The sequence below is a fragment of the Notolepis coatsorum genome (assembly GCF_963971535.1).
Source record: "Notolepis coatsorum genome assembly, chromosome: 2".
NCBI lineage: Eukaryota > Metazoa > Chordata > Actinopteri > Aulopiformes > Paralepididae > Notolepis > Notolepis coatsorum.
Genome location: NC_140166.1, coordinates 160,918,691 through 160,946,631, shown reverse-complemented (window position 1 = coordinate 160,946,631; position 27,941 = coordinate 160,918,691).

The following is a 27,941-nucleotide window of genomic DNA, read 5'->3' as shown; positions in this document are numbered from 1 at the left end:
CTTTGCCATTGAGGAATATTAACCGGCTTGTGCCCAACAAGTAATTGCTGGTTATTAAAAATTGGAGAGTCCAGGTGCCATGGGCATTTAACCCCACACGACCTCTGTACATTACGCCACGTTTGGATCACGTGAGTTATGATCGGTCCATACCTCAGCCGGCATTTCGAAATAGAGACAGTGGAGTACACTACATCCTGCAATCTTAGCGGAGATACCGCCGCCGCTTCTAAGGAGCGCCACGATACAGCCTCTACAGGGTCTAGCCAGCACATCAGAGGTCTCAGTGAAAAGGACCAGAAATAAAGTTTAAAATCAGGGATTGCGAGGCCCCCATCTTGTTTTCTACGTTGAGTAGTAGCCCTTTTGATTCTCGGGCGTTTGTTATTCCAGATAAACTTAGATACCATCGATTGTACCTTGCGCCAGTGGTCTATTGGAGGGGGCAGGGGGAGCATTGAGCTAATAAAATTTATCCTAGGCAGGATGTTCATTTTGATTATGGAAGCCCGGGCTTGTAAGGAGTTAGGAAGGGACGACCACCTGTCTAGATCCTGGCGTATTTTATCATAAGTACCCGTGAAGTTGTACTTAGTAATTTGGTTCAGCGTGGGGAATATCTCTATGCCCAAGTATTTAAAATGTTCTACTATGGGGATATCAGCTGGTAGTCGTACCGCCTTGGCCAGCTCATTAAGAGGTAGGCAGGCTGATTTGTTCCAGTTAATCTTAAAGCCTGACAATTTACCAAAGTCGTCGATTATCCTCAATAATTTTGTGGCCGACCGGGATGGGTCGTCCATGAAAATCAGCAGGTCATCCGCATAGAGAGCAATTTTGTGTGGAGTATTATTGACCATTATGGGGACGATGTCCTCCGATTGCCTAATAAATTGGGCCAAAGGTTCGAGGGAGAGCGCGAACAGTCCTGGGCTCAGAGGGCAACCCTGTCTAGAAGATCTGGAGACTGGAAAGAGTGTGGAACAGTTTTTGCCTGTCAGTATCATCGCAGACGGCGAGGCATACAGGACTTTAATCATATGAATAAAACTCTTCCCAAGACCCATGACCTCAAGTACCTTCCACAGGTATGACCACTCAAGTCTGTCAAACGCCTTCATGGCATCCAAAGACAGAACTGTGGATGGAGTTGTATTGTCTTTACTGTTATCGATTACATGCAACAGCCTCCTAAGATTATCTGCAGCCAGACGCCCCGGGATAAAACCAGTTTGATCGCAGTGTACCAATACAGACATAAATCTCTGCAGGCGACGGGCCAGCACCTTGGCAAACACTTTTAAATCGGCCCCGAGAAGACTCAAGGGTCTATAGCTACCACAATCATTGGGATCTTTGTCCTTCTTGAGAAGTAAAGAAATCAACGCCATATTGACATCTCTTGAGAACTCCCCTTGTTCGATAGCGTAATTGATCATGTCAAGCATCAATGGACCCAGTTGGTCCCAGAAAGCTAAATACACTTCGGGTGGAATACCATCCCAGCCTGGTGCCTTACCCCTCTGCATTTCAACAATCGTCTCCCTCAATTCCACGAGAGTAATCGGTCTCCCCAGTTCCTTGGCCTCTTCCTCAGAAATGTGGGGTATCTCAAGCCCGCCAATGAACGATTCAAATTTAGAGTCATCAAGATTACCCTCTGAGCTATATAACTGTGAGTAAAACTTTTTAAAAGTGTCATTGATCTTTTTCGAATCAGTAGTGACTGCACCCTGGCTCGTCCTAATCGAGGGGATATCCGAGAAATGATCATTTGAGCGTATTTTCATTGCCAATAGATGGCTAGGTCTGGAGCCGTGAAAATAGTAATTTTGTCTTGTCCTATGTATCAAGAACTCAGACTGTTGTTTAAGTATGGAGTTTATTTTTTTTTGACTATCTTACGTTGTGTGTTTAGTCGTTCATTATAGTTAGTCTGCAAGGACGCGTATAGGTCCGCATATAATGATTCCAGTCCTTCTAGCTTTTTTGACCGGGATTTTCGCAAATTGGAGGCAAATAGTGTGACATGACCCCTGATAAATCCTTTCAATGCGTTCCACAGGACCCTAGGGTCTTCTACTGTGCCAACGTTGATCTGCAAAAATTCAGCTAGTTTACTCATGAACTCAGAACAGAAGTCATCGTTCTTTAGCAAGGTCGAATTAAAACGCCATCTGGGAGCTCTTGCGGAGAGCCTGCCAAAGGTTGCCGTAATGAAAATCCCCTTGTGGTCTGAGAGAGCCAAGGGAACCAATGAGACATCGAAACTATCAAACATATTAGGGGACGCGAATGCATAGTCAATTCGAGAGAAGCTTTTGTGTCTGGCTGATAGGTGAGAGTAATCTTTGAGGGTGGGGTTGGATAAGCGCCAAAGATCTGTGAGCCCCGTGTCCTTGGCCCACATCCTAAGGGCCTTAGAGGCCCGTTTTTGGTCGCTCGTTTCAGAGGGCCCGGACCTATCCATCTCCGCATCCCAGCACGCATTAAAATCGCCACCCACAATGAGAGCGTATCCATTAAGTTCCAACATATTCTTCGTGATTGTATTATAGAACGCTGAATCAAATGTGTTAGGAGCATACAATGCTATTATAGCCATCTTCCTATGCAAGAATTCAACTTTTGCTATAGTAATCCTTCCCTCCGTGTCCGACCATACATCCAAGACTTTGATATCAAGGTTACGTCTTGTAACTATGACTACTCCTTTCGTCTTATCATCGGCTGAGGATGAGGAGATAACGTGATATTGCCGATTTGCCAGTCTTGACACGTCACCTACCAATAAATGCGTCTCACTAAGGAGAGCAAGGTCAATATTTCTCCTCTTCAATAGCCAAAGGACACTGGCACGCTTGTGTGGGGCGTTAAGCCCTCCTGCGTTCCAAATTAAAATATTCAATTTAGCCATGGTCGAGCTCGTCTAAATGCGTAGAGAACATACCAGTGCAGCCAGGCTGAGTACAGAGGCGCCGATCCAGGCGGGCCCAGACGGTCAATCCCAGGAGTTCAGAGGAGGAACAATTACACACATATAAGACAACAGTACATAAAACACATAAAAATACCACCCCAGCTACAACCCCCCCTCCTTCTACTCTAAACCCTAACCCACCCGTCCTATTATAAGCCCCCCTATACCCACTCTCCAATCCCCACCCTATGCCCCATCCACTGAGGATGGTCATCTTCCTATCACTTCCCACTAGAGACATGGATCCAAAAAGACGCTCCCCACTCCAACCCCCCTCTAGTTAAACCCCTGAGTAAACCCCCACTAGTCCAATAAACACAAATAATAATAAAAATAAAATCAATAAAGATATCGGTCGAAAACCACCTGAGCACTGGCCCCAACATAAGACAACCATAATGGTAAAAATAGCCATTATTAAATAATAACTCCACATCAACCTGCAACCATCTATTTCCGAATCTGCGCTTCAACGTCGCAATGTTATGGCCCAAATGGGTACAGGAAAATTCAAAACAAAATTAAATTAAAGCATCCCAGCCGATAGTCTAAGGCAGGATCGGGTCACAGGTTAATTGTGCAAAATTGTGTGAACAATGTCAATTAAACAATGACAAAAATAAGAGAGGGAAAAAAGGGGTTATGGTTAAAGTGCACCCCTGAAGCAGTCCCTCTGATCAGGCACAACGGCTGAAATGACATAACCTATGTAAGAATCGACAATAATAGGAAAAGGAAAAAGAGGGTTATGGCTAAAGTGCAAGCAAAGTTAAACTTGACCCAGCCTGTTATCACATATTTATGTATATTCGTTCGAGAGCCAACATGAACCTTGGCCCTAACATGACAGCTATAATGGAAAAATTAGCCATTATTATATAATTACTCAACATCAACCCTGTGACCAACTACCTCGTAGTCTGCATATTAATGTTGCAACATTATAGTATAAATGGAAAAAGGAAAATTCAAAACAAAATCAAAGCATATCAGCAGTTAGTCTAAGGTAGGATCGAATCACAGTTAAATTGCTCATTCAAATGCCATTAAAACAGCGACAATAATAGAAAAAGGAAAAAGAGGGTTATGGCTAAAGTGCAAGCAAAGCTAAACCTAAGCCAGCCTGTTATCACATATTTTATGTATATTCGGTCGAGAGCCAACGTGAGCCTTGGCCCTAACATGACAGCTATAATGGAAAAATTAGCCATTATTATATAATTACTCAACATCAACCCTGTAACCATCTACCTTGGAGTCTGCATATTAATGTCGCAACGTTATAGCACAAATGGATCACGGAAAATTCAAAACAAAATTAAGGCATATCAGCAGTTAGTCCAAGGTAGAATCGGATCACATTTAAATCGCGCATACAGATGACATAAAAACAGCGACAATAAGAAAAAAAAAAAAAAAGGAAAAGAGGGTTATGGCTAAAGTGCAAGCCATACAACCATATAGCCATAAAGTGCAAGCCATACCCGACCAAACCTGTTATCATATATTGTATATGCATATTCAACCGACCTTGGCTTCTACTATTGGATCCCAAAGCTCAAAACAACCTGGATATAAAAATAAAAGCATACCAGAAGTTAGTTAATTAAGGACCCGATCACTCTTGAATTGTGCAAACCAATGTCACTTTGAACAGCAACAGCAACCAAAATACGTAACCATTAACGGGTCTCGAATGTCTCAGCGCAGACGATAGACGAAGACGATAGACGAAGCCCGCTTAGCTAGCCCGAGGCTAGCGCGTAAGCTAGTGATGAATCCGGACAGCACGTTAGCCTATTATGTACATTGTTCAGCTAGCTCGTTAGCTTCCAACGAGGCGATACACAAGTACGACCATGAGGTCAGCTTTAGCAAGTAACAGAAGTCATTGGGAAGCCCCGCTAGTTGGATGGGCAGTGGGCAGTTAGCATGTCTGGGCATGACAGCAAGTATTTGTGAATAGTCGGCCTAATCAATGTATATAGGCACACACCGCCAAGTCACTCACCCGACATAGATATCAAGCAACAGTCTCGGGTATCGCCGCGAGATATTCCTTCGCTTTAGCCAACGACCAAAATGAACGCTGACCATCGACCTTCTCCAATACAGATAATTTCGCGGGAGCGAATAACGTGGGCCTCAGGCCTAGTTTCCATAGCTTAGTCAGGACCACCTTGTATTCGCCTCTCTGTGCTTGAACCTCCGGCGTAAAGTCCTCGAAAATGGCCACTTTGTGATCGCCAAGCCTCAGATTACCCCTTCTGGTACGAGCCGACCGCATGATGAGTTCTCTCTGCTGAAGCCTGTTCAGCTTGACTATGATGGGCCTCGGCTCTTTGTTCACGCCGGGAGAAAACCTGCCTGCTCTGTAGGCCGACTCACAGACAGGAGGCGAAGGGAGGACGTCCGTCCCTAGTATTTTCTGCAGCAGTTCGGGCATGGTCTCAGAGAGACGGCCTTCACCGCTGGTCTCCGGTACTCCAACAATCCTGACGTTGTGGCGTCTATCCCGGGACTGCATCTCCTCCATTGCCGACTGTAGTTTGTTGACTTCAGCCTGCCTAGCCAGCAGGGCGGATTCGAGACCCGCCATCCTCTCGCACTGTAATGATACCTCCGTCGTTAGCATGGCTAGTTTGTTAGCATTAGCCGATGAGGCAGCGTGAATCGACTCCATCTTGTCTGTCAGCGGGACCACCGCCAGCCGTATTTCCTCCGATATCTCACGACGGAGGTTGACACAAAAATCCGCCAACACTTTCTTCTGTGCTTCAGCGACGCGTGCCTCAGAGTCTGCGTGTAGCTTGGTCATGACCAAGAGCACAGCTTCGCTTATTTCCCCGACACCGGACGACGATGCGGCCAGGCCGGGTGGTGGTGGTTTGCTGGATGGGGCGCTCATGGCTCTGGTTTCCACCCCAGTCATTGCAGAAAGTCGAAAAAAGTCGACGACAGTATACTAAACACGACGACCTAGCAAACAGATAAAAAACTAATAAAAATAAAATAAAGACTAATGGGGAGAAACGTATATTCAGCACGGTAGAAGGGAGCTCATGTGAAACACGTCTACTCCATGATCGCTCAGCTCCGCCCCCCCTGCGTTGTGTCATTTTAATGGTCCTGACGTCTACGACACTGGCTGATAAGATCCTATCTCCCCCGTTAGTGCAATCCATAAACCATACTAATTCTCCACCGCCGTAAGAATTCGACACTTCGACACCGTGAAATACCTTATGAGGAAAAGCGTTGTTTTATTGCTATAAACAGAACCTCATAATCAGATGTTATCAGATGTTATCAAATTGTATCGTCCTTGAAGAGTCTATTCTAATGATCTTTCGGTGTGTTCGTCTATCATCCTTTTGTTATTCAGTCCAATAGTGTTTAGGCCTGGTCTTTAGCCTAACCCTCCTCGCGTTAGCCGGAGCTAATGATGATGTGGCATTCTTCCTCCCCCCCCCCCCCTCTCAATGAGAGGAGAGAGTGTCAAATTGTAATCTCAGTCCTACTCGCTCTTGGTCAGATTCTAGTCTGCCCTACACCCGGAAACACCGTTCGACTTATAGATCTTCGTCGTAACAACGACGGCCCCGCCTTCTGGTTGTCATGCGACGTGTTGTCATGACAACTGCGTTAATAACCTTTACACACATTTCACGTTTCATTAAGATGAACCTCTCTCCCTCCTGCTCTGGGAGACTATTCGCTCTTATCTCAGATGTTCTTACAAGGAATGTAAACAAACATTCTCTCGCTGGCAGTGTGCCTCACAACAATCACCCTGCTCTACTGAACCACCGTCTCCTGCTTCCACCGTCCGCATGCACTTTGACCTCTCTGACCCGGCACCGTTTTAGCTGTGGTCACTCCCCCCAATCTATACATCACATACATTGAAAAAGCACCCCAAATCCTTCATTCCCCCCTTTGATTCTTAATCAACCTTCAGAATCAACAGACTACTTGGTTTTTCAATTAATTATACACAAAAATAGACTCATAACAATGAGGGCCCCGCCGTCTGCTGTTTGCCTTGTTGTTTTCCATTACCCGCATCACACCCAAACTAGAAAGGATAAACAACGGTCAGGAGGAGAGAGAGAGAGAGAGACAGAGAAAAACACAGATTGCAACTTTTCCGACGACACACCTAAACCCTTCGGCCCCCCTATTAGGTACCCCACGTCCAAATCAGAGCGCTCCCTTCCCTCTTACAGTACACCTCCCATCTTGGGCCGGTCCCGTCTTCTAGGGCAAGGGCCCCTTTCAGTGACGGCTCCTTTTCCTGAGCTGGTCCTCCTCCCAGGGCGCGGTCCCCTAGGCAAAAATGTCTCCCCTGGTCTGCTACTGCTCAGTGTCTCTGGCTGTCCTCTCCACATCTGCTCCTCCACCGCCGCTGTCTCCTCTCTCTCGTCGTGGATAATCTGTGTACCAGGCTGCGGCGCCTGGCCCCTGCGGCTTCCTCCTCCTCCAGTCTGTCTCCTGGTCATCTCCATCGCTGTCGGTGTCATTCCCCCCTTGAAAGCAGAAACACAACACCGGCAGTCGTCTGTACATTCGACTTCCCTTGTTTTGCTATTAGTCTACCACCTTCTCCACACCTATTATCTATCTTACAGGGCGGTTCCCTGTTTGTTGTCTTCCGGCGTGACACTTGCAGTTTCCGATACCCACTCCGCGCAACTCTTCATCCCAGTTTGACCCCCAGCGCGCGCCAGTTCTTCTGGTGACGTGTCTTCTGAAGACCCTGCCTATCTATCAGGTGTGAGAAGGCCCCACTGGAATTCAACCTCCCTCTTTATTCCATAATTAACCCATTCAAATAACTGCACCATCTTTCTGTGCAATTCTTATTTAATCCATTGTATAATTAAACTCTATATCTAATATTATCATTATAATAATAATCCACTCTCTGTGCTCAGTAGATTCACTATTGAATCACTCCCCCACTCCGCCACTAGATGGTAGTACAGGCCTATATCTAAATATTCCCCTATGGGTAATGAAAACTCCCCAGCACTACCCCCTCTCCGCCACTAGGTGGCGACCTACTCCTCCTCTATGGTGGTTTAGTTGACGTGTCACTTCCTGGTTCTTTATCTGTTGTTAACTCCTCGTGGCTCCTTTGCGGCCATCTTGACTCGGTGAAAATGGCTACTCTCTCAACAAACGGCCGCTGCCCTTCCTTCCAAGGCCTAAAAACACAGCTGTTTTTCCTCTCTTTCCTATCCATTATCAGGGGACGCTTTCTCAGACTAATACTCTTGCCTGATCGGACATAATACACACTGGTACAATCTCCTTTCGACTTTCCTTCTGTTATGAAAACAGTCCCGCCATTAACAATTTTTCAATCTGGTTCAAGCGCCCCCCCCCCCCCTTTCCTCATCTCGCATTTACCCTCCTTAAACCAAAACTGTGCAGCCTGCCTCGTTTGCTTTCATTCTCTGTAGATAACACCCTCGATTTTCACCATGGCTCTCTGCTCATATTATTACAGCTGGCATTCTCTCTGTGTCGAACTAGAAATGTTTACGTTTACGGATGCACATCTGTTTTTATTTGGCTTAAAAGATCAAAACAACCGTGTGCACAGTGAACTCACATTTTTGATCGGAGCGCTGTTTACCCTACAGCGCTGGTTTGCCTCCTGACCGCTCGACTCGCCGCTCTCTCCCAGGGCTGGCCGACCTTGCTCGATCATGATTCTCCCACACACGATGACTGTTGTCCACTGTCGTCCCATTATTGAAAAAGTCTTTTTCCGTTGTTCTTATCTCTCGGCAACCAACTGCTCCCGTTGTTTTAATCTCTTGCAAATCCGGCTGTCATCGGCACCAACTGTAAGATCCTGATCAAACTGGCCAGTATCACGTCTTCGTCTGTTTGGCCCTCCATCCAATTCCTCTGCGTTGTGTCATTTTAATGGTCCTGACGTCTACGACACTGGCTGATAAGATCCTATCTCCCCCGTTAGTGCAATCCATAAACCATACTAATTCTCCACCGCCATAAGAATTCGACACTTCGACACCGTGAAATACCTTATGAGGAAAAGCGTTGTTTTATTGCTATAAACAGAACCTCATAATCAGATGTTATCAGATGTTATCAAATTGTATCGTCCTTGAAGAGTCTATTCTAATGATCTTTCGGTGTGTGCGTCTATCATCCTTTTGTTATTCAGTTCAATAGTGTTCAGGCCTGGTCTTTAGCCTAACCCTCCTCGCGTTAGCCGGAGCTAATGATGATGTGGCATTCTTCCTCCCCCCCCCCCTCTCAATGAGAGGAGAGAGTGTCAAATTGTAATCTCAGTCCTACTCGCTCTTGGTCAGATTCTAGTCTGCCCTACACCCGGAAACACCGTTCGACTTATAGATCTTCGTCGTAACAACGACGGCCCCGCCTTCTGGTTGTCATGCGACGTGTTGTCATGACAACTGCGTTAATAACCTTTACACACATTTCACGTTTCATTAAGATGAACCTCTCTCCCTCCTGCTCTGGGAGACTATTCGCTCTTATCTCAGATGTTCTTACAAGGAATGTAAACAAACATTCTCTCGCTGGCAGTGTGCCTCACAACAATCACCCTGCTCTACTGAACCACCGTCTCCTGCTTCCACCGTCCGCATGCACTTCGACCTCTCTGACCCGGCACCGTTTTAGCTGTGGTCACTCGCCCCAATCTATACATCACATACATTGAAAAAGCACCCCAAATCCTTCAATACCTTCGGACATAACTTATCTGGTTGTATCCAGCGTGAGGCAATCAGCTTTTTGGCAGCGGTCAGACCAGCCAAAATGAGCTTCTTTACTTGTACAGAGGTCGGCAACTGAGAAACATCATTTAACAACAAAACAGAAGGCAAGGCCGGTATGGTTAGAGAGAAAATCTCTGATAACTGAGTGGTGACATTTTCCCAGAAGATCTCAACAGGAGGGCATTCACAGTACATACTGTATGCATATATGTTCCAATGGCACTGTGTGGACACAAGGTACATCAAGAGTCAGGCCTGAGACCCATTAGGTTCAATCGCCTGGGGGTCAAATAAGTCCTATGAACAAAATTTAGATGGATCTGTTGGTGATCTGGGTTGCGTGATGATAGCCTAATATTTTCCCATACCGCATCCCAATCAAAATCTATATCCAACTCAGGGATATCCTTTCTCCAAATCGTATCTAAGGGTAGGTCTTTATATGAGGCCGTAAGTAAGTGCCGATAAAAGTCAGAGACGAAGCCTCTCGATGTCTCTCTGTCATAAAATAATGTGTGAAACCGGTGTCGTTCTAGTGGAGCGTCCCATGGGACTCCGTGAGCCTTTAGAGCTGCCCTCATTTGTAAATAAAAGAAAAAGGAACTACCGGGGAGATCAAATTCGTTGGATAGGTCCTGAAAAGACCGGATACCAGAGTCGTTGAAAATATCCCTCAATACATGGATACCCTTCCCCTCCCATCTGGGGAATCTAATGGGTTGTTGTCCAATAAGGAGAAAATTGTTATTGAACAGTGGGGAGTGTTTGTGCCATTTATGGCGGTTAGTGCGAGATCTCTGGGTATCACGCCAAATCTGGATCACATGTGTGATCAGAGGGCCAAATCGTAATTTGCATTGTTTAATTGAGATGTTGGTATACACGATATCTTGAAGTCTGTGTGGGGACACCATCTCCTCCTCCAATGGACGCCAGGAAACAGCCGCTTGAGCGTCAAACCACGTGATAAGAGGTCTTAGAGAGTATGCTTGGAAATAATATTTGAAGTCCGGAAATGCCAAACCCCCGTCCAATTTACTCCTCTGTGCAGTGGTTCTCTTTAATTTGGACCACCTGTCAAAATCCTTCGCAATCCTGTGACCCAAGCTGGAGTAGTTATACTTTACAGTCTGGTTAACAGTCAGGAATATTTCAACCCCAAGGCATTTAAAGTGATCTACCATGAGAATATTTGCTGGAAGGAGGGTTGCCTTCGCAGCCTCGTTGAGTGGAAGGAAGGCTGATTTTGGCCAGTTGATCTTAAATCCAGATAGGCTGCCAAAGTCATCTATTACTTGGAGAAGGTAGGGCAGAGAGACGGCCGGGTGCATAAATAGGAGTACATCATCCGCGTATAAGCTGATATGGTGATGTGTGCCCTTAATTGACACAGGGGATATAACCCGTGATTGCCTTATGTACTGCGCTAGGGGTTCGAGTGAAAGAGCAAAGAGTCCTGGGCTAAGAGGACAACCCTGTCTAGAAGAGCGTGAAACAGCGCATAGTGGTGAGCAAAGCTTCCCTGTCAAGATCTGTGTAGAGAACTTTGATCATGTGAATGAAACCCTCGCCCAATCCCATCCTTACTAGTACTGCCCATAAAAACGACCACTCCAGTCTGTCAACGGCCTTCATCGCGTCTAAGGACATGACGCCGTAGGGGTTGCAACATCCTTACTGGCGTCAATCACGTGTAGTAACCGTCTGATATTATCCGTGACCAGTCGGCCTCTTATAAAGCCAGTCTGATCGGGGTTAACCAGAAACGTCATGTGAAGTCGGATGGCTAGCACCTTAGCATATAGCTTGAGATCGGCTCCGAGGAGACTTAAGGGTCTATAGCTGCCACATTCCGTGGGGTCCTTATCTTTCTTGAGTAGAACAGATATAAGTGCGATGTGACGTACGTGGGTTGGTCATTACCATTATTACTGTATTTATGACACCATCTGAACATCAGGTTAGTATATGTAAATATGTTATGTTTTGTATGTGATGTGTGTGTGTGTGTGCCATGATGGCTAATGCTGTCCCTTTTTCTTTCTCTGTCAAGTGCCGCCCATCCCTACACTGAAGAGTGCTGATTGCCTAATGAATGACAGCTGATGGCAATCACTTCGAGAGGGACGGGTGGACAAATGCCTGACAGCACACACACGTCCGGGCGCCTCATGGAGTCATTTGCCAGTGACCATAGAGTTGGAGGTTGCCCTTGATTTGCCACTGTTTATTTCATTGTGGAATTATTATAATACTGCCCTTTTGTTTCCACTGTTGTGTGGTTTTGATCAGTGTTGGCCTTATTGTAATTAGTGTGTTCTCACGTTCACACTACTTACCTGGTAGGCAGTGTGTCTGTTGGTGTTGCTACCAGGTAAGTGTATATATATATATGTATATTGTGGCCTCAGTGCCACTTGCCACCCATGTGGAATTTGTTAATATATATATATATATATATGTATTGGACCTTCTGCCTATTTTTGCCACACCTAAGTAAGAATATATACTATTGTTGTGGGCCTCAGAGCCATTTGCCACTTCTTAAGTGGAAGTATATATATCTGTATTGTTTGATGGCTGGGTGGTTCCCAGTGCCAACCTAGTTGGCTGGTGTCCTGCGACACTGTTAGTGCTTTGGTGCTCAACTTAATTATAATTGTAACTGAGGGGTACAATTCCCTGACTGTATTACTAGATATGATACTTACTACCACTACCTTTGTACTTAATATTCGGCCACCCAGTACACGGCATAAATATATTATGATGAACACTGTCACGTAGATGAAACGGATCCAACACAAATGTACGAATTAGAAATAGGTATTTATTTCTACACAGCGATGGTGTGTAGAGCAAGCACTTAATCAAATCAATCACATTTATGAATGGAATTAGTATGCACTTTTATGGCAAGAGTATTCGTCGGTATATCAATAGAGAATGTCCAATCTCTGAAGGCGCAGGTGGTACATATACGACCTGGAATAGTTTAAGGAATAACAGCAATGATACTTTAATGATTATATACTGGATACACTAGAGGGGGTTAATCCGGTCGCTTGTAAGCCGACAGGAGTAGGAAGGGGGGGGGGGGTAGAATCCGACTGCCTCATCCGGCCAAGGGTATCCCAGGTGAACCCACTGTAGTGCCGTTCAATGCGCCGGCGATCCTTGGACCACAGATGAAAGCAGGTGGACTCTTTGTGGGCCGGCGTCATCCGGTCCACGGAGGAGAGACGTGAAGCGACCTCGTCTTGCAGAGCGTCTCCTCACCTTGCGTCCTCTCCAGGGGGGGGGGTTCCAACACACGGCAGTGTCGGGGGTCTTTATCCATGGAATAATCAATGTGTACAAAGCATAATCCGTGCCTGGGAAGGCGGGCTGTCGTCGGTAGAATAATCCGGTATACAGGTCCACTCGCTCGTCGGCTCTGGGGCTCCTCGGGTGCAGCTTCACGTGGGGTCAACCACCCTGGGTAAGCAGCCAGTTCTCTGCCCGAAACGATGGGGTACTGACTACGGTAGTATTCTCACCGCACGAAGCACTATATATTAACAGACTATTATTAGCTTAATAGACTACGTCCAACTCGACGATATAGTGCCAAATATGACTATTCAAATATTAATATACACGATGTCTCAATACCGATGGTAGGCGAACTTGGCCTTACTCCCACACGTGGCGTCGCGGGGAGGCTTTACGTCTGTGACTCTATTGGAGGGTAAGAAACTGGACTGAAAAGAAAGTCCTACTTTAGTAGCGCAGTATATATACGCACTATGAACAAATAGTCCCATTAGTGGTGCGGTAGCCAGATTCCTACGCGGAACTAGGACTTGTTCGTACATGTGGAGCGGTACGTTTGAACTGGGTCTGAGGGGTATGGCAGCCTGGCACCAAGGTCTCGACCAATAGTAGAATGGAGACTATTATGGGATGTTCAGTAGGCTAGAATGGATATTCAATGCATATTGTACAAGGAATATACAAGGGATATCAGGGAATATTAGAGAATATACAAATACAATTAAATATATATATATAAATAAATATATATATTCGGTTTAATCTGGCCCTTCACAACAGCCACCCCTTGATTGGTCCCAGACCTAATCAGTTAAACAGAGACAGATTAATCGCGTTGTCTATTTACACATAAGGGTTTGCTGTAGGGGTCAGTCAACTTCACAAAGTCATAGGGTTGTAGGGTCATGGTCATCATCGATTGTGTCTGGGAGTCGAGGCAGTTCTATGAGCCTCGCCACGGGACGGGTGTAAGTGCGACCCTGGACGAGCACTTCAGCTGCTCGGACCTTGCCGTCGGCACCGGTGATCATTTTGCTTACGCGGCCGGCCGGCCACATAGCTCTGGGCAGTGATTGATCAATAATCATGACGACTGTTCCTTCTGTCAAATTGTCTCTCTCCTTTACCCACTTCTGGCGGGTCTGTAGAGACGGTAGGTAGTGCAGTAGGAAACTGTTCCAAAACTTGTCGGCTAATACTTGGCTGTACCTCCACATTCGTCGGCCGTTCGCTTCTTCAGGCCGGTACATTGTCTGGGGTAATGCAGGATCTAGCCGCCCCATCAGGAGTGTGTTGGGGGTAACTGGGTCGATATCCGCCACATCACTGGAGACATATCCGAGGGGCTTCGAGTTAAGTACTCCCTCAATCTCCGTGAGGACTGTCATTAGGACTTCTTCCGCCACAGTCTGGGCCCCAAGTACTGCGTACAGGGCTGTCTTTATGGAGCGCACTTCTCGTTCCCAAGTGCCACCGAAGTGGGGTGCGTTTGGGGGGTTGAATTGGAAATCAACCTGTGCTGGAGCGAGGTGGGTCTTAAGTTCTGGGCCCATAGCTTGGAAGCTCTCTCTCAGCTCTCCTTCGCCGCCTTTGAAGTTTGTCCCATGATCGGACAATAGGGTAGACGGTCTTCCTTTCCGTGATGTGAATCTACGGAAGGCCATAAGGAATGAGTCTGTGCTCATGGTCGGGAGAAGCTCGATGTGTATCGCTCTGGTGGTCATGCATTTGAATACAATACCCCACCGCTTCTCGGTTCCTCTTCCTTTCTTTATGTGCAGCGGGCCAAAGCAGTCCATACCCGTTGAGTGGAATGGCTTGTCACCGATTCGGAGGCGACATGGAGGAAGGTCAGCCATCCTTGGTATGCTGGGCTGCGCGCGCCACTTGCGGCAGTCTAGACATGTTCGCTGGAAGCGTCGTACCGCCTCTCTTCCTTGTAGGATCCAGTAACGACGTCTGATTTCCGCGAAGACTCTTTCTGCTCCTGCGTGATGTACATCCTCATCGTATTTCTTTATAATCAGCTCTGTGACCTTGTGTCGGCTGTTCAATACGATCGGGTATTTAATGTCATCCGGTAGATTGGGGGCTCTGCGTAGGCGACCACCCACTCTGATGAGGGTATGAGCGTCGCTCTCGGGGGCCAGATGAATTAATCTGCTGTCGGATGGGACGGGCTTTCCTCCCTGTAGACAGGCCAATTCATCGGGGAACGAGTCTCTCTGGGCTCGCTGCAGTAGAAGCAATTCTGCTTCCTCGTAGTTAGCTGCTGACATATCAGCGGGGGACTTGCACTCCGGGTGGTACCGCAGGAATGTTCTTTGTTGTGCACTCTCTATGGACGTGCAATCGTCTATGTTAGGGTCGGTGGAGGCTACGGTGCTCAATCCACAGAACACAGACTTCTTATTTTCCACCTCCTCTGGACTTGCTTCCCTCGGGATAGGCATGGGCCACTGTCCTTCCGGGAGTCTTAGGAATGCGGGGCCGTCACTGTAGACATTGCGACGGGTGAGGTCATCCAGGGGCATCCCCCGGGTGATGACGTCAGCTGGGTTCTGTTTTGTATCAACGTAGCGCCACTCTGTTTCTCCGGTTAACTCTTCGGTTAAGTCTTGAATCTCGGTGACTCTGACTCCCACGAAGACTTTGTACTTGCATGAGTCCGATTTGATCCAGGCGAGTACCGTCGTGGAATCTGACCACAGGATTGTTCTAGACACCGGTATGGTGAGCTCACGTTGGATGAGCGTGGCTAGGTGCGCTCCGGCTAGGGCTGCGCAGAGCTCTAGACGTGGGATAGATTGTTGCTTGCGTGGGGCTATTCTCGAGCGGGCGAGGACAAATGCTGTGTAGATCTCTCCCCCCTTCTCTTGGGCCCGTAAGTAGGCTACTGATCCGTATGCGACCTCTGAGGCGTCACTGAAGACGTGTAAGTCCATTTTACATGTCTCTGGCCTCACCGTGGGTGGGAAGTAGCTTCGGCGCATATTAACGCCTGGGAGTGAGTGGAGCTCCATCTCCCACTCTCTCCAGGTGGATGCAAGGTGTGCGGGAATGGGGTCGTCCCAGCCCTGGTCCTTGTCCCACAATGCTCGTACAATCATTTTTGCCCTGGTGGTGTACGGTAGAATACATCCTAGCGGGTCATATTGTCGGGCGAGTGTTGTGTACACACTCCGTCTGGTGGTCGGCGCCGCCGCCGGCCTTCCCTGCTCCGTAGTCAGGGGCTTGTGTCTGTAGTGAAGCGAATCTGTTTTGAATCGCCACACCAATCCCAGGGTCATCTCCTGGGCTTCTCCCGGGATTGTAGCCATCCAGGTCTCGCTGCTGGCTGCCTTGTCCTCGGAGGAGAGGCTGCGCAGTACTTGCGGATCGCTGCTGGCCCACTGCCTGAGATCAAAGCCGCCTTTGATCAATGAGGCGCAGAGTTTAATCAGGAGAGCCTCGGCTTCTTCTTGGGTTGAAAGGCTTTGTAGACAGTTGTCTACGTAGAAGCTGTTCTTTACGCTGTGTCGGACCTCTTCGTCCGCTGCTGGGTCCTCTGCTACATGTTTCTGTAGTGCAAATGTAGCACAGCAGGGGCTGCACGTCGTTCCGAAGGGGAGGACTTCCCATTGGTAGATGGCTGGGTGCTCATCTCCTGGCTTCTCTCTCCATAGGAACCGTAACAGGGGCTTGTCCGCCTCTACTAATCTCACCTGCAGGAACATTCCTTTAATGTCCCCGCTGATGGCCACCTTTTCCTGGCGGAAGCGGAGTAGAACGCCGAGTAGGGAGGGGCCGAGTGTGGGACCGGGCAGTAACTCTTTATTCAGATTTTGGGATCCGATCTGGTAGCTGCAGTTAAATACTATGCGGTCTTTACCGTTGTGATGGACCTTGTGGTGAGGCACGTACCACGATTCAGTGGTCTGGTCAGCCTCTTTAATGTCCATCTTTGTGACGTGTCCCGCTGTGATGAGCTTCTCAATCTCAGCGCGGTATACACTCTCTTGGGCGGGGTTCTTGGCTAAGCGCCGCTCCGTGTTCAGCAGGTACCGTTCTGTGGCGTCTGTCTTGGCGTGGAAAGTAGGCATTCCTTCTCGCCGCAGGAGTGGCGTGGCGTATCTCAACACGCCGTTGACCGGGACTCTCTTGGTCCCTGTCTCGAGGAGGTGAATGGCGTAAATGTCATCTTTAGAGCGAATGTCTTTCTTTCCGTTCTTAAAGGGCATTTGTTCCAAGGTCCATAGCCGCTCTACGTGTTGCAGGAGTGCGGTTTCTCCCTCTGTGACTCGGGAGTGGAGACATCTAGTGGCTGTACTTCGGTTGAGAGATTTGGCGAGCGGGCCTTGGAGAGTCCATCCCAAACGGGTCTCGACTGCTGCAGGACAGCCTCAGGGTCCGGTATGAACCCGGTCTATCGGGACAATGAGGTCTGCATGGTCGGAGCCTATCAACAGGGTCGGCATAGCATTGTCTATGAGCGGGATCGGTAACTTGCGCAGATGTACATATTTCTCCATCAGCTTGGCGACGGGGTATGTGTACCGCGACAGTCCTATTTCTTGGCTGGTGAAAGCGTCTGTAATCTGGTACCGTCGCTCAGGCTGGCCGCTTGCTGCGATAGAGAATGAGACATTCTCGCCCTTTATCGTCTTCAAATCTCGTCTTATTGTCCGAATTGTCATTTGGGCTTCGCTTCCCCGCAGCCCTAGCTGGGCCGCAGCGGAGGCGAGCAGCAGGGTCTTCTCTGACCCGTCATCGAGGACGGCGTAAGTGTCCAGGACTTTATTCTGGTAGCTTAGTGTCACACGCACTACTTTTAGGAGTACTCGGGCTCCACTGCTGCTGGCGGGATCGATGTACATGACGCTCGCTTTGCGGCTGGATGGTGCGGGTGAAGGGCGCCGTCTGTTACTGTCGTGAAGTATGTCCAGATGGGCTCCATCGCACTTGGTGCACCTTTTCTTTAAGCGGCATTCGGCTGCCATGTGTGAGCGCGCACAGCGAAAACAGCGCTTGTTGGACTTTATCCATTGACCTGCTTCCTCCGCGTTCAGCTTGGGGAAGGAGTCACATTGCGCTAGCCAGTGTTCTTTCTCACAGTAGGGGCACACTATCTTCCACTTCTCCGTTCTGGAGGGGGTACTGTGGCTCCTGCTGCTCGGTACTGACTCCGATTGGTGCATCACAGTCACCGATCTTCTTCCATCATTTAGTCGTCTGGTTCCTTCTCTGGAGCCAGGGGTGCTCCGTCCGAATGTATCTAGCCGTAGGCTGCTGACTTCTCTCGCCAGGAAGTCTGCTAGATCGAGGAGGTTCGGTTCGGGGCCATTCGGGTCTCTGTGGTCCCTCTGCCGCCTAAAGCGCTCCTGACGAGCGGGCGGCAGCTTCTCCAGAATCCTTTCCACATTTGAGTTGGCGTAAAGTTCATGCCTCCCCTTCTCTCTTTGCGCTCCCAACATCCCTACCAGGGACTGCACTCTGATGGACAGGTCGTCCAGTGCTCGATTGTCTATTGCTGGGGGTAAGCGGTCGATGTGTCGGATCTCCTGGATCACGTAATCCCATATGCGCCCATACCTCTGGTCCAATGCTACCAGCGCTGCTGTGTATGGGGTGGTGGAAGTCGCGTAGGCGAGCGCTATATTATGTGCGCGGGGCACCTTTAAGTGCTTCAGTAGGATGGCGTATTTGTGGCGTTCATCCAATACATCCACCAACATGGTCTCCAGACACATGCGGAGTTCCGTATACTGGGCCCGGTTCTCTTGAGTGAAGTCGGGTACCATAGGCGTGCCAATGTATGACGCTGACTGTGGATACATCGGCGAGCGTTGGGGGAGAGGCCTCCTAGGCGAGTCTCCTCCCGCTCCTTGGTATGGGCTGGTACCGGCAGTGTACCATGGCCCGCTTGTCCAGGTGCTGTTCCTCGGTGCGGGTCGTGCGTCGTGCTCAACCGTGTATAGAGTCGGGGGTCTGTAGCGCAGCTCCGCGGGAGTATAGCCTGGGCTGTACCGGACCTCCTGGTCCGGTAGAGTACTGTGCTGTCTTCGGGCGTGGTTCTCCTCCTCTTCCTCTTCGTCTTCAGTTAGGTCATCCAGTGCTTGTAGTCTCTGGTTTAGCCTCTCCACAGGATATGCTGCTCCTTCCCGGTTGCTAGGTCTCGCTTGGACCGGTGGGGGGAGGTGGTCTGTGGGGGGTATAGACCTCGTCTGTTGGTCAAGTTCAGGGTTGTTTACTCGGCTAGGGGATGCCGCCCTGGAGGTGTGTCTAGACGAGTTCCTGGAGCCTCTGGCAGAGGGAGAGGGTGTTGTCCGTCTGATCAGCTGTTCTATTAGTTGCGACTGCTGTCTGTCGCACGCTGCGTCCCGTTGAGCACCGGCTCGTTCTCGGGCCACATTCTCTTCCATCTGAATGCGTCTTATTTCTAGACGTATCTGCTCGTGTTCGCTTCGCTGCTGGATCTGCAGTCGGTCGCGTTCAGCAGCGGCGTTCAGGCTGATGAGGAAGGCCTGCTGTAGGGTCCTCTCTGCCTCGCTGGGAGAAGGCGGTTGTATAGGGGAGCCTTCCCTCGGGGTACTCCTTGCGGAGCCTTGGAGCTCTATCTCCACGGTGCTCTCCCCGTCTTCTTCCGTGCCGAGTTCTCTCTCGGTAGCGTTGTATTCCTCCCGGGACTCATCGGGGACTACTTCTTCAGTACTGGCGGGGTGTGAAGTCATGTCTGGTTCCCACTGGTCCCCACCGTGAACTTGGTCAGTTACATTAGAGCCCGTAGGGGCCTCTATGGTCGGGGTAGTCTGGGCGTTGGGGTTAGACATACTTTTACTTTCTAGTTTTACCGCGTTTACTGTTAGTAGAAGACTAGGTTGTTGACTGACAGCGTAGGCCTCTAAGTACTGAGGGAGCCGTCGTACGCGCTGCGGGCGTTGGTTAGGAGGATCGTTTCGTGGAGTGTTCATCATAGGCCATTTCAATATTAATAACACTATATTAATATTACACTAATTACCATCCGGCTCGAAGGACCAATTGTAACTGAGGGGTACAATTCCCTGACTGTATTACTAGATATGATACTTACTACCACTACCTTTGTACTTAATATTCGGCCACCCAGTACACGGCATAAATATATTATGATGAACACTGTCACGTAGATGAAACGGATCCAACACAAATGTACGAATTAGAAATAGGTCTTTATTTCTACACAGCGATGGTGTGTAGAGCAAGCACTTAATCAAATCAATCACATTTATGAATGGAATTAGTATGCACTTTTATGGCAAGAGTATTCGTCGGTATATCAATAGAGAATGTCCAATCTCTGAAGGCGCAGGTGGTACATATACGACCTGGAATAGTTTAAGGAATAACAGCAATGATACTTTAATGATTATATACTGGATACACTAGAGGGGGTTAATCCGGTCGCTTGTAAGCCGACAGGAGTAGGAAGGGGGGGGGGGTAGAATCCGACTGCCTCATCCGGCCAAGGGTATCCCAGGTGAACCCACTGTAGTGCCGTTCAATGCGCCGGCGATCCTTGGACCACAGATGAAAGCAGGTGGACTCTTTGTGGGCCGGCGTCATCCGGTCCACGGAGGAGAGACGTGAAGCGACCTCGTCTTGCAGAGCGTCTCCTCACCTTGCGTCCTCTCCAGGGGGGGGGTTCCAACACACGGCAGTGTCGGGGGTCTTTATCCATGTAATAATCAATGTGTACAAAGCATAATCCGTGCCTGGGAAGGCGGGCTGTCGTCGGTAGAATAATCCGGTATACAGGTCCACTCGCTCGTCGGCTCTGGGGCTCCTCGGGTGCAGCTTCACGTGGGGTCAACCACCCTGGGTAAGCAGCCAGTTCTCTGCCCGAAACGATGGGGTACTGACTACGGTAGTATTCTCACCGCACGAAGCACTATATATTAACAGACTATTATTAGCTTAATAGACTACGTCCAACTCGACGATATAGTGCCAAATATGACTATTCAAATATTAATATACACGATGTCTCAATACCGATGGTAGGCGAACTTGGCCTTACTCCCACACGTGGCGTCGCGGGGAGGCTTTACGTCTGTGACTCTATTGGAGGGTAAGAAACTGGACTGAAAAGAAAGTCCTACTTTAGTAGCGCAGTATATATACGCACTATGAACAAATAGTCCCATTAGTGGTGCGGTAGCCAGATTCCTACGCGGAACTAGGACTTGTTCGTACATGTGGAGCGGTACGTTTGAACTGGGTCTGAGGGGTATGGCAGCCTGGCACCAAGGTCTCGACCAATAGTAGAATGGAGACTATTATGGGATGTTCAGTAGGCTAGAATGGATATTCAATGCATATTGTACAAGGAATATACAAGGGATATCAGGGAATATTAGAGAATATACAAATACAATTAAATATATATATATAAATAAATATATATATTCGGTTTAATCTGGCCCTTCACAACAATAATTATCTTGTTTGTTCTCCCCTTACCCTTCTCCCTGTTTGTTAATTGTTTGTGGGTTGTTTTTTCCCTTTGTTATATATTCATATTACAGGTGGAGGTTTGAATTCCTGCCACAGCTAATAAATATAATTTACCTTTTGAAAGCGCGTTTGTGTTGTTTCCTATCTGCCGGGACCGTGCTTTAAAAGCATCTACTGAGGGGGTTGTTTTTGTTCATGTGCAGCCTGCTTCAGTTTCTATTCTATGTGGTCATCAGACCTTGGTACATGACATGGGGGCTCTATTCCGGTCTTTCATGTCCTTGTGACATGGGAGCTCGCTAGTTTGCACAATTGTATAGTTCCTTGTTGTTATGTGACATGTGGACTTGTCGATTGGAGCGTGTCAGGTAGGTTGCGTCTTTTCATTTGGTAAGTTGTATTATTATATGTCCATATTTCCGTGCTGCACACTTGACTGTTGTAAACCGTTTTTGTGAGTTATGCTCTTAACCATTCTATTTTTTTCCACATAGGTAAAGGGTGGATCACCTGCTTGGTTAGGGGTAGGGGGGCACGCGTCGTCTATTCCGGTGGAGTGCGCAATGAAATCGGTAAGCGACTGAAGATATGTGTAGTCCTCATTCCGCTAGGGAAGTAGTTTAGTCGGGGTAGTTAGTGTTACCCAGGTGATCCTAGTTAGGTGGTTAGAACCAACATTTATTATTTTCATGAATGTTAGATGTGGACATTAAATTGAATTGGTTAGGTTGTCATACTGCATCATGTGGCTGTTAAGTGTTGCACAGGGACATTATTGAGTACTATAGGTGAGTGGCTATTTTGTAGGGCTTATTGAAGTCTGATTTGTTGGGTAGTATTGTGTGTTGCTACGGGAGTGTACTTTCTTTCATAACTGTATTCTGTGGTAGAGAGTAGAGCTATGGAGGTTTGTGATCAGGATATTGGTGTGTCGGATCTTGATGGTGTTGACTCTGCACTAGGTTCAGAACATACTAGTGTTACTTCTGCTGGTGACTTGAGCACACTGAGCGCTGAGCTGCGTTTAGCCTGTCTAGAGGAGAGGGCGGCTTTGCGCAGGGAGGATAGAGAAGAGAGGAAGGAGGAGAGAGACAGAGAAGAGAGAAAGGAGGAGAGAGACTGGGAAGAGAGAAAGGAGGAGAGAGACAGGCAGGACAGAGAGAGAAACAGAGAGAGAGACAGAGAGAGGGACAAAGAGGAGAAGGCGGCTGATAGGGAATTTCAATTGGCGATGAGGAAACTAGAGTTGGAGTGTGGTGACGCTAGACGTAGCGCCACTTCCTCTCCAGTACTTTCCGACTCCCAGGCACCCTTTGATATTAGCCAGCATATGTCCTTCGTTCCCCTTTTTCATGAGTCTGAAGTGGAGTTGTTTTTTACTGTGTTTGAACGCATCGCGCAGGCATTGTGTTGGCCAGTGGGCATGTGGGCAATTATGTTGCAATGCAGGCTCACAGGGAAGGCACGAGAAGCACATGCCGCGTTGTCAGTGGATGACAGCTTAAACTATGAGCGTGTGAAAAGCGCTGTCTTGCGTGTGTACGAACTGGTACCAGAAGCATACAGGCAGCATTTTCGCAACCGCCGTAGATCTCCTTCCCAGTCCCATGTTGATTTCTCCCGGGAGGAGAGACTTAATTTTGCTCGGTGGTGTTCTGCATGTGAAGTAGCAGACTTTGCATCATTGAGTGAATGAATGCTTGTTGAGCAGTTCAAGGCCTATCTGCCAGACCGAACTGTGAACTATTTAAATGAGCAGAGGGTGTCAACACTCCGACAGGCTGCGATTTTGGCAGATGAGTTTGAATGGTCACACATACATGGTTTTGTACGTCCTGATGTATGTGTTGGAGGTGGCTCATTCACTCCTTGTGAGTCAGCATTCCAGCCACGCTCACCGCCGTCTAAAAGACCGGTGGTGTGCAATTATTGTAAAAAGACAGGCCATATGGTAAAAGGATGTCATACGCTGAGGAAGCGACAGGAGAAAAAAGGGTCAGCCCAGAAACCAAAAGGTGTGGGGTTGATTGGTACAGTGTCATGTTCTGACCAGAATAGCTCTCTGGAAAAAGAAAGTAATGGCTGTTTTAAACCCTTTCTGTTTGATGGTTGTGTGTCACTGTCGGGTGACGTCTGTGACCAATGGAAGGTGAGAATACTCCGTGATACAGGTGGTTCTCAGTCATTCATCCTGGCTGATGTCTTACCGCTGAATGAAAACTCTTACTGTCAGTCTAGTGCGATGGTGAGAGGTATTGAAATGGGGTGTGTGCGCGCACCGTTGCATAAGGTGCATGTACAGTCAGATCTGATCACAGGTTGTTTTCCTGTCGCCGTTCGCCCGTGTTTCCCTGTGGAGGGCGTTGAGTTTATCATGGGGAACGATATTGCTGGGGAGAGTGTGATCCCTGTGTTGGAGGTTGGAAACGCTCCATTGACTGACTTGTGTTGTGATGAATTGATTGATAATCACCCCAATGTTTTTTCTACTTGTGTTGTCACCAAGGCACAGGAAAGGAAGCAAACTCAAGCTTTGACGTTGAGTGACTCTGTCGGTGGCGAGGCTCTCGCTGAGGACAGGGGGCCATCTATTGGAGAGATGGAAGAGGTTGCTGTAAGTAGCGTTCAGGGGAAGCTGGTAATTCCCAAATTTGCTGACGTATCACTACCACTGACTCGTCAAGCATTGATCACTGCTCGGCACAGTGATTCCTCCCTATCAAGTTGTTTTGCGGCAGTGGCCAGTGCTACTGCTAGTAGGAAACAGACTTTTGTGATAGAGGAGGGGGTGTTGCACACCTAGACCGGGTGTTGCAGACTTGAGGTGTGGAGAGGACTGGAATACAAAGCGTCAAATTGTTTTGCCAATGATATGTGGACATCACATGTAAATGTTGGCACATGACCATGTGTGGTCTGGCCATTTAGGTATTGCTAAAACTTGTAATAGTGGGGACGCCAAATCAGGGGGTGCATCCAGCTCCCCTGCGCTCCATTCCGGACATGGGGGAACCTTTTGAACATGTATCTGTCATCTGCCTAAAACAAGAGCAGAAAATCAATACATGTTGACAATTATGTGTGGTTCCACCAGTTTCCCAGAGGCGATACCTCTGAGGAAAATTATTGTTCCGGCCGTTACCAAGGTTCTAATTTGAGTGACACCATTTTGGATCCTGACCATGTTATTTTTGTGACGCCATTTTGAAGGGAGATGGGCGTTGTGATGGTGCCAGGGAAATGTGCTGATTTTTGTTTCCCTGTTTGCTGTCCTGTTACGCGCGATGAGATGATTTTTTACTCTTTATTTTTCCCAGGAAATGTTTCCAGTTTGTTGTCTCCTGTTGACAGGTTGGTATCGGTGGAGCGGCCTATCAAAGTAAAGTTTGTTGTTGTTTTTTTCACAACATTCGGTAATCCACGTGTAGACCCTTAAAGGGCAACACGAAACAGTTTAAGAAGTATTTCCAATAGTCCAAACTATTTGCGAACATGTTATTCTCTAGAGTTCTACACACCATGGGGAATTTTATGTGTGGCTACATTTTCTGTTCCTGAACTGAGAACACTACCAGTCTACCATATGCCAAACACTGTGTTGGTGCAGGTTGTGGTTGGGGTGGGGCTGTGCCATTTGTTCTGGTTGTTATTAGGGATGCTAAATAGGGGTCAAAGTTGTGTTTAGCCCTGCAAAGCTGGTGTGGTCACGGTGTGCGTGGTCCATTAGCAATGCTCGTGAAGAAGATGTTGTCTGGTTCTTCTAATTCAGGTGTGTTTGATTTAGTCTCCCAGAGTAGGGGGCACTGTGCGTCCTTGTTGGCTAGGGAAGCCCTCGCTTCTGTCCGGGGGAAAATGAGGATATAGGATCCTATGAAGTGGAGAGAAGAGTGTCGGGCGCTACTTATGTGAGATGTACATTGTTGGTTTTGGATGTGATGTGCTTCATTGTTGAGAAAGACTGTTTACAACTTGAGTCGCAAGTTGCAGTACTGACGGGAACTAACTAAAGAGCTCTACCGGCCTGCGTGGACCAAATATATATTGTTGGCCACTTTAGATTCATCCTACACTGTGAGCTATATGGTTAGAGTGGTGATTCATCCTACACTCTAAGTATTAGGGTTAAAGTGGTGTTCATCCTACACTGTGAGCTACATGGTTAGAGTGGTGTTTCTTTGTTTATCCAGGTGAGCTTGATTGTGTCTTATAGCACTTATGATTATTTGTGATTTAGATCTCACCATGTTTTGAAAACAGTGTGCATACAGTAGCCAGTATGTACTACATACAGTTTTCACGATTTGATGAACTCGGCCTTTCATCATGCAGGCTTGTTTGCCAAGATGGGGTGACATATAGCCTCCGGTGATCCTGTGGTTATGCCCAGGGACAGCCCGGTGCGGCTTCTAAGTTACTTTGTTTATATGCCTTGGGGAAGTACTGTGTGTCCATTTTCCTTTTTGAAGTTTGACTCAATATAGTGCGCTGGTGTTTGCTGCATCGGCGGGCTGGAATTTGGATTATGTATGCATTTCAGGATTCCCAGCATAATATTTTGGGTAGGAATTAGACCCTAATGGCCTAATAGACCCGCTGCATGTGGGTGACGTCACTGCGCGTCTATTGTACATATATTGTTGTACATATTGTGCATGTTTCGATTGTTATGTTGTCTGTGTTTTCCAGAACGACCATCCTGGAGCACGGTGTTCGTGTTGGGGGTGCGAACTCCCTTTAAGCAATACGCATGTCAGTGTCCGGTGGCGATGAGGGAGGTAGTGAGAGGAGAGGCCCTGTGCGCCCTGGACAAGGGGCTAGCTGAGCCTAGCCATGGTCCCTGGAGCTCTCCTTGCCTTCTAGCTCCCAAGGCTAATGTGTCTCTCCGTTTTCTGTACTGCAGGAGGGTGAACGTAATGACGGTGCCTGACTTGTTCCCGTTGTGGCCTTCGGGATAGGGATTGCACCGGCCACGTTCCGACGGCTGATGCGTCTGGTGTTGGGTGATGTGCCTAGGGGCATTGTGTGTGTTTTGGGTGAGGTGGTGGTCGACCGTGTGGGCCCAGAGCGGGGCCTGTGTGGTGCTGATGTGACCCATTTGGTGGGTGATTTTGTGGAGGGAGATTTTTTTGTTGTTGTTTCTGTTCTCCCTGGTATGTGGTACTAATCTCATGTTGGGTAATAAGTAATAATGTTTTGCTAACCCTGCAGGTTCGCTCTTATGGGGGGAGGTGTGACGTACGTGGGTTGGTCATTACCATTATTACTGTATTTATGACACCATCTGAACATCAGGTTAGTATATGTAAATATGTTATGTTTTGTATGTGATGTGTGTGTGTGTGCCATGATGGCTAATGCTGTCCCTTTTTCTTTCTCTGTCAGGTGCCGGCCGTCCCTACACTGAAGAGTGCTGATTGCCTAATGAATGACAGCTGATGGCAATCAACTCGAGAGGGACGGGTGGACAAATGCCTGACAGCACACACACGTCCGGGCGCCTCATGGAGTCATTTGCCAGTGACCATAGAGTTGGAGGTTGCCCTTGATTTGCCACTGTTTATTTCATTGTGGAATTATTATAATACTGCCCTTTTGTTTCCACTGTTGTGTGGTTTTGATCAGTGTTGGCCTTATTGTAATTAGTGTGTTCTCACGTTCACACTACTTACCTGGTAGGCAGTGTGTCTGTTGGTGTTGCTACCAGGTAAGTGTATATATATATATGTATATTGTGGCCTCAGTGCCACTTGCCACCCATGTGGAATTTGTTAATATATATATATATATATATGTATTGGGCCTTCTGCCTATTTTTGCCACACCTAAGTAAGAATATATACTATTGTTGTGGGCCTCAGAGCCATTTGCCACTTCTTAAGTGGAAGTATATATATCTGTATTGTTTGATGGCTGGGTGGTTCCCAGTGCCAACCTAGTTGGCTGGTGTCCTGCGACACTGTTAGTGCGTTGGTGCTCAACTTAATTATAATTATCTTGTTTGTTCTCCCCTTACCCTTCTCCCTGTTTGTTAATTGTTTGTGGGTTGTTTTTTCCCTTTGTTATATATTCATCATATTACAGGTGGAGGTTTGAATTCCTGCCACAGCTAATAAATATAATTTACCTTTTGAAAGCGCGTTTGTGTTGTTTCCTATCTGCCGGGACCGTGCTTTAAAAGCATCTACTGAGGGGGCTGTTTTTGTTCATGTGCAGCCTGCTTCAGTTTCTATTCGATGTGGTCATCAGACCTTGGTACATGACAGACATCCCTGGAGAAATTGCCCTCCTCGACTGAGTGTAAAATCATTGAAAGTAATAAGGGACCAAGTATATCCCAAAACGCAGTATAGAGTTCCGGTGGAATGCCGTCCAAACCAGGAGCCTTGCCC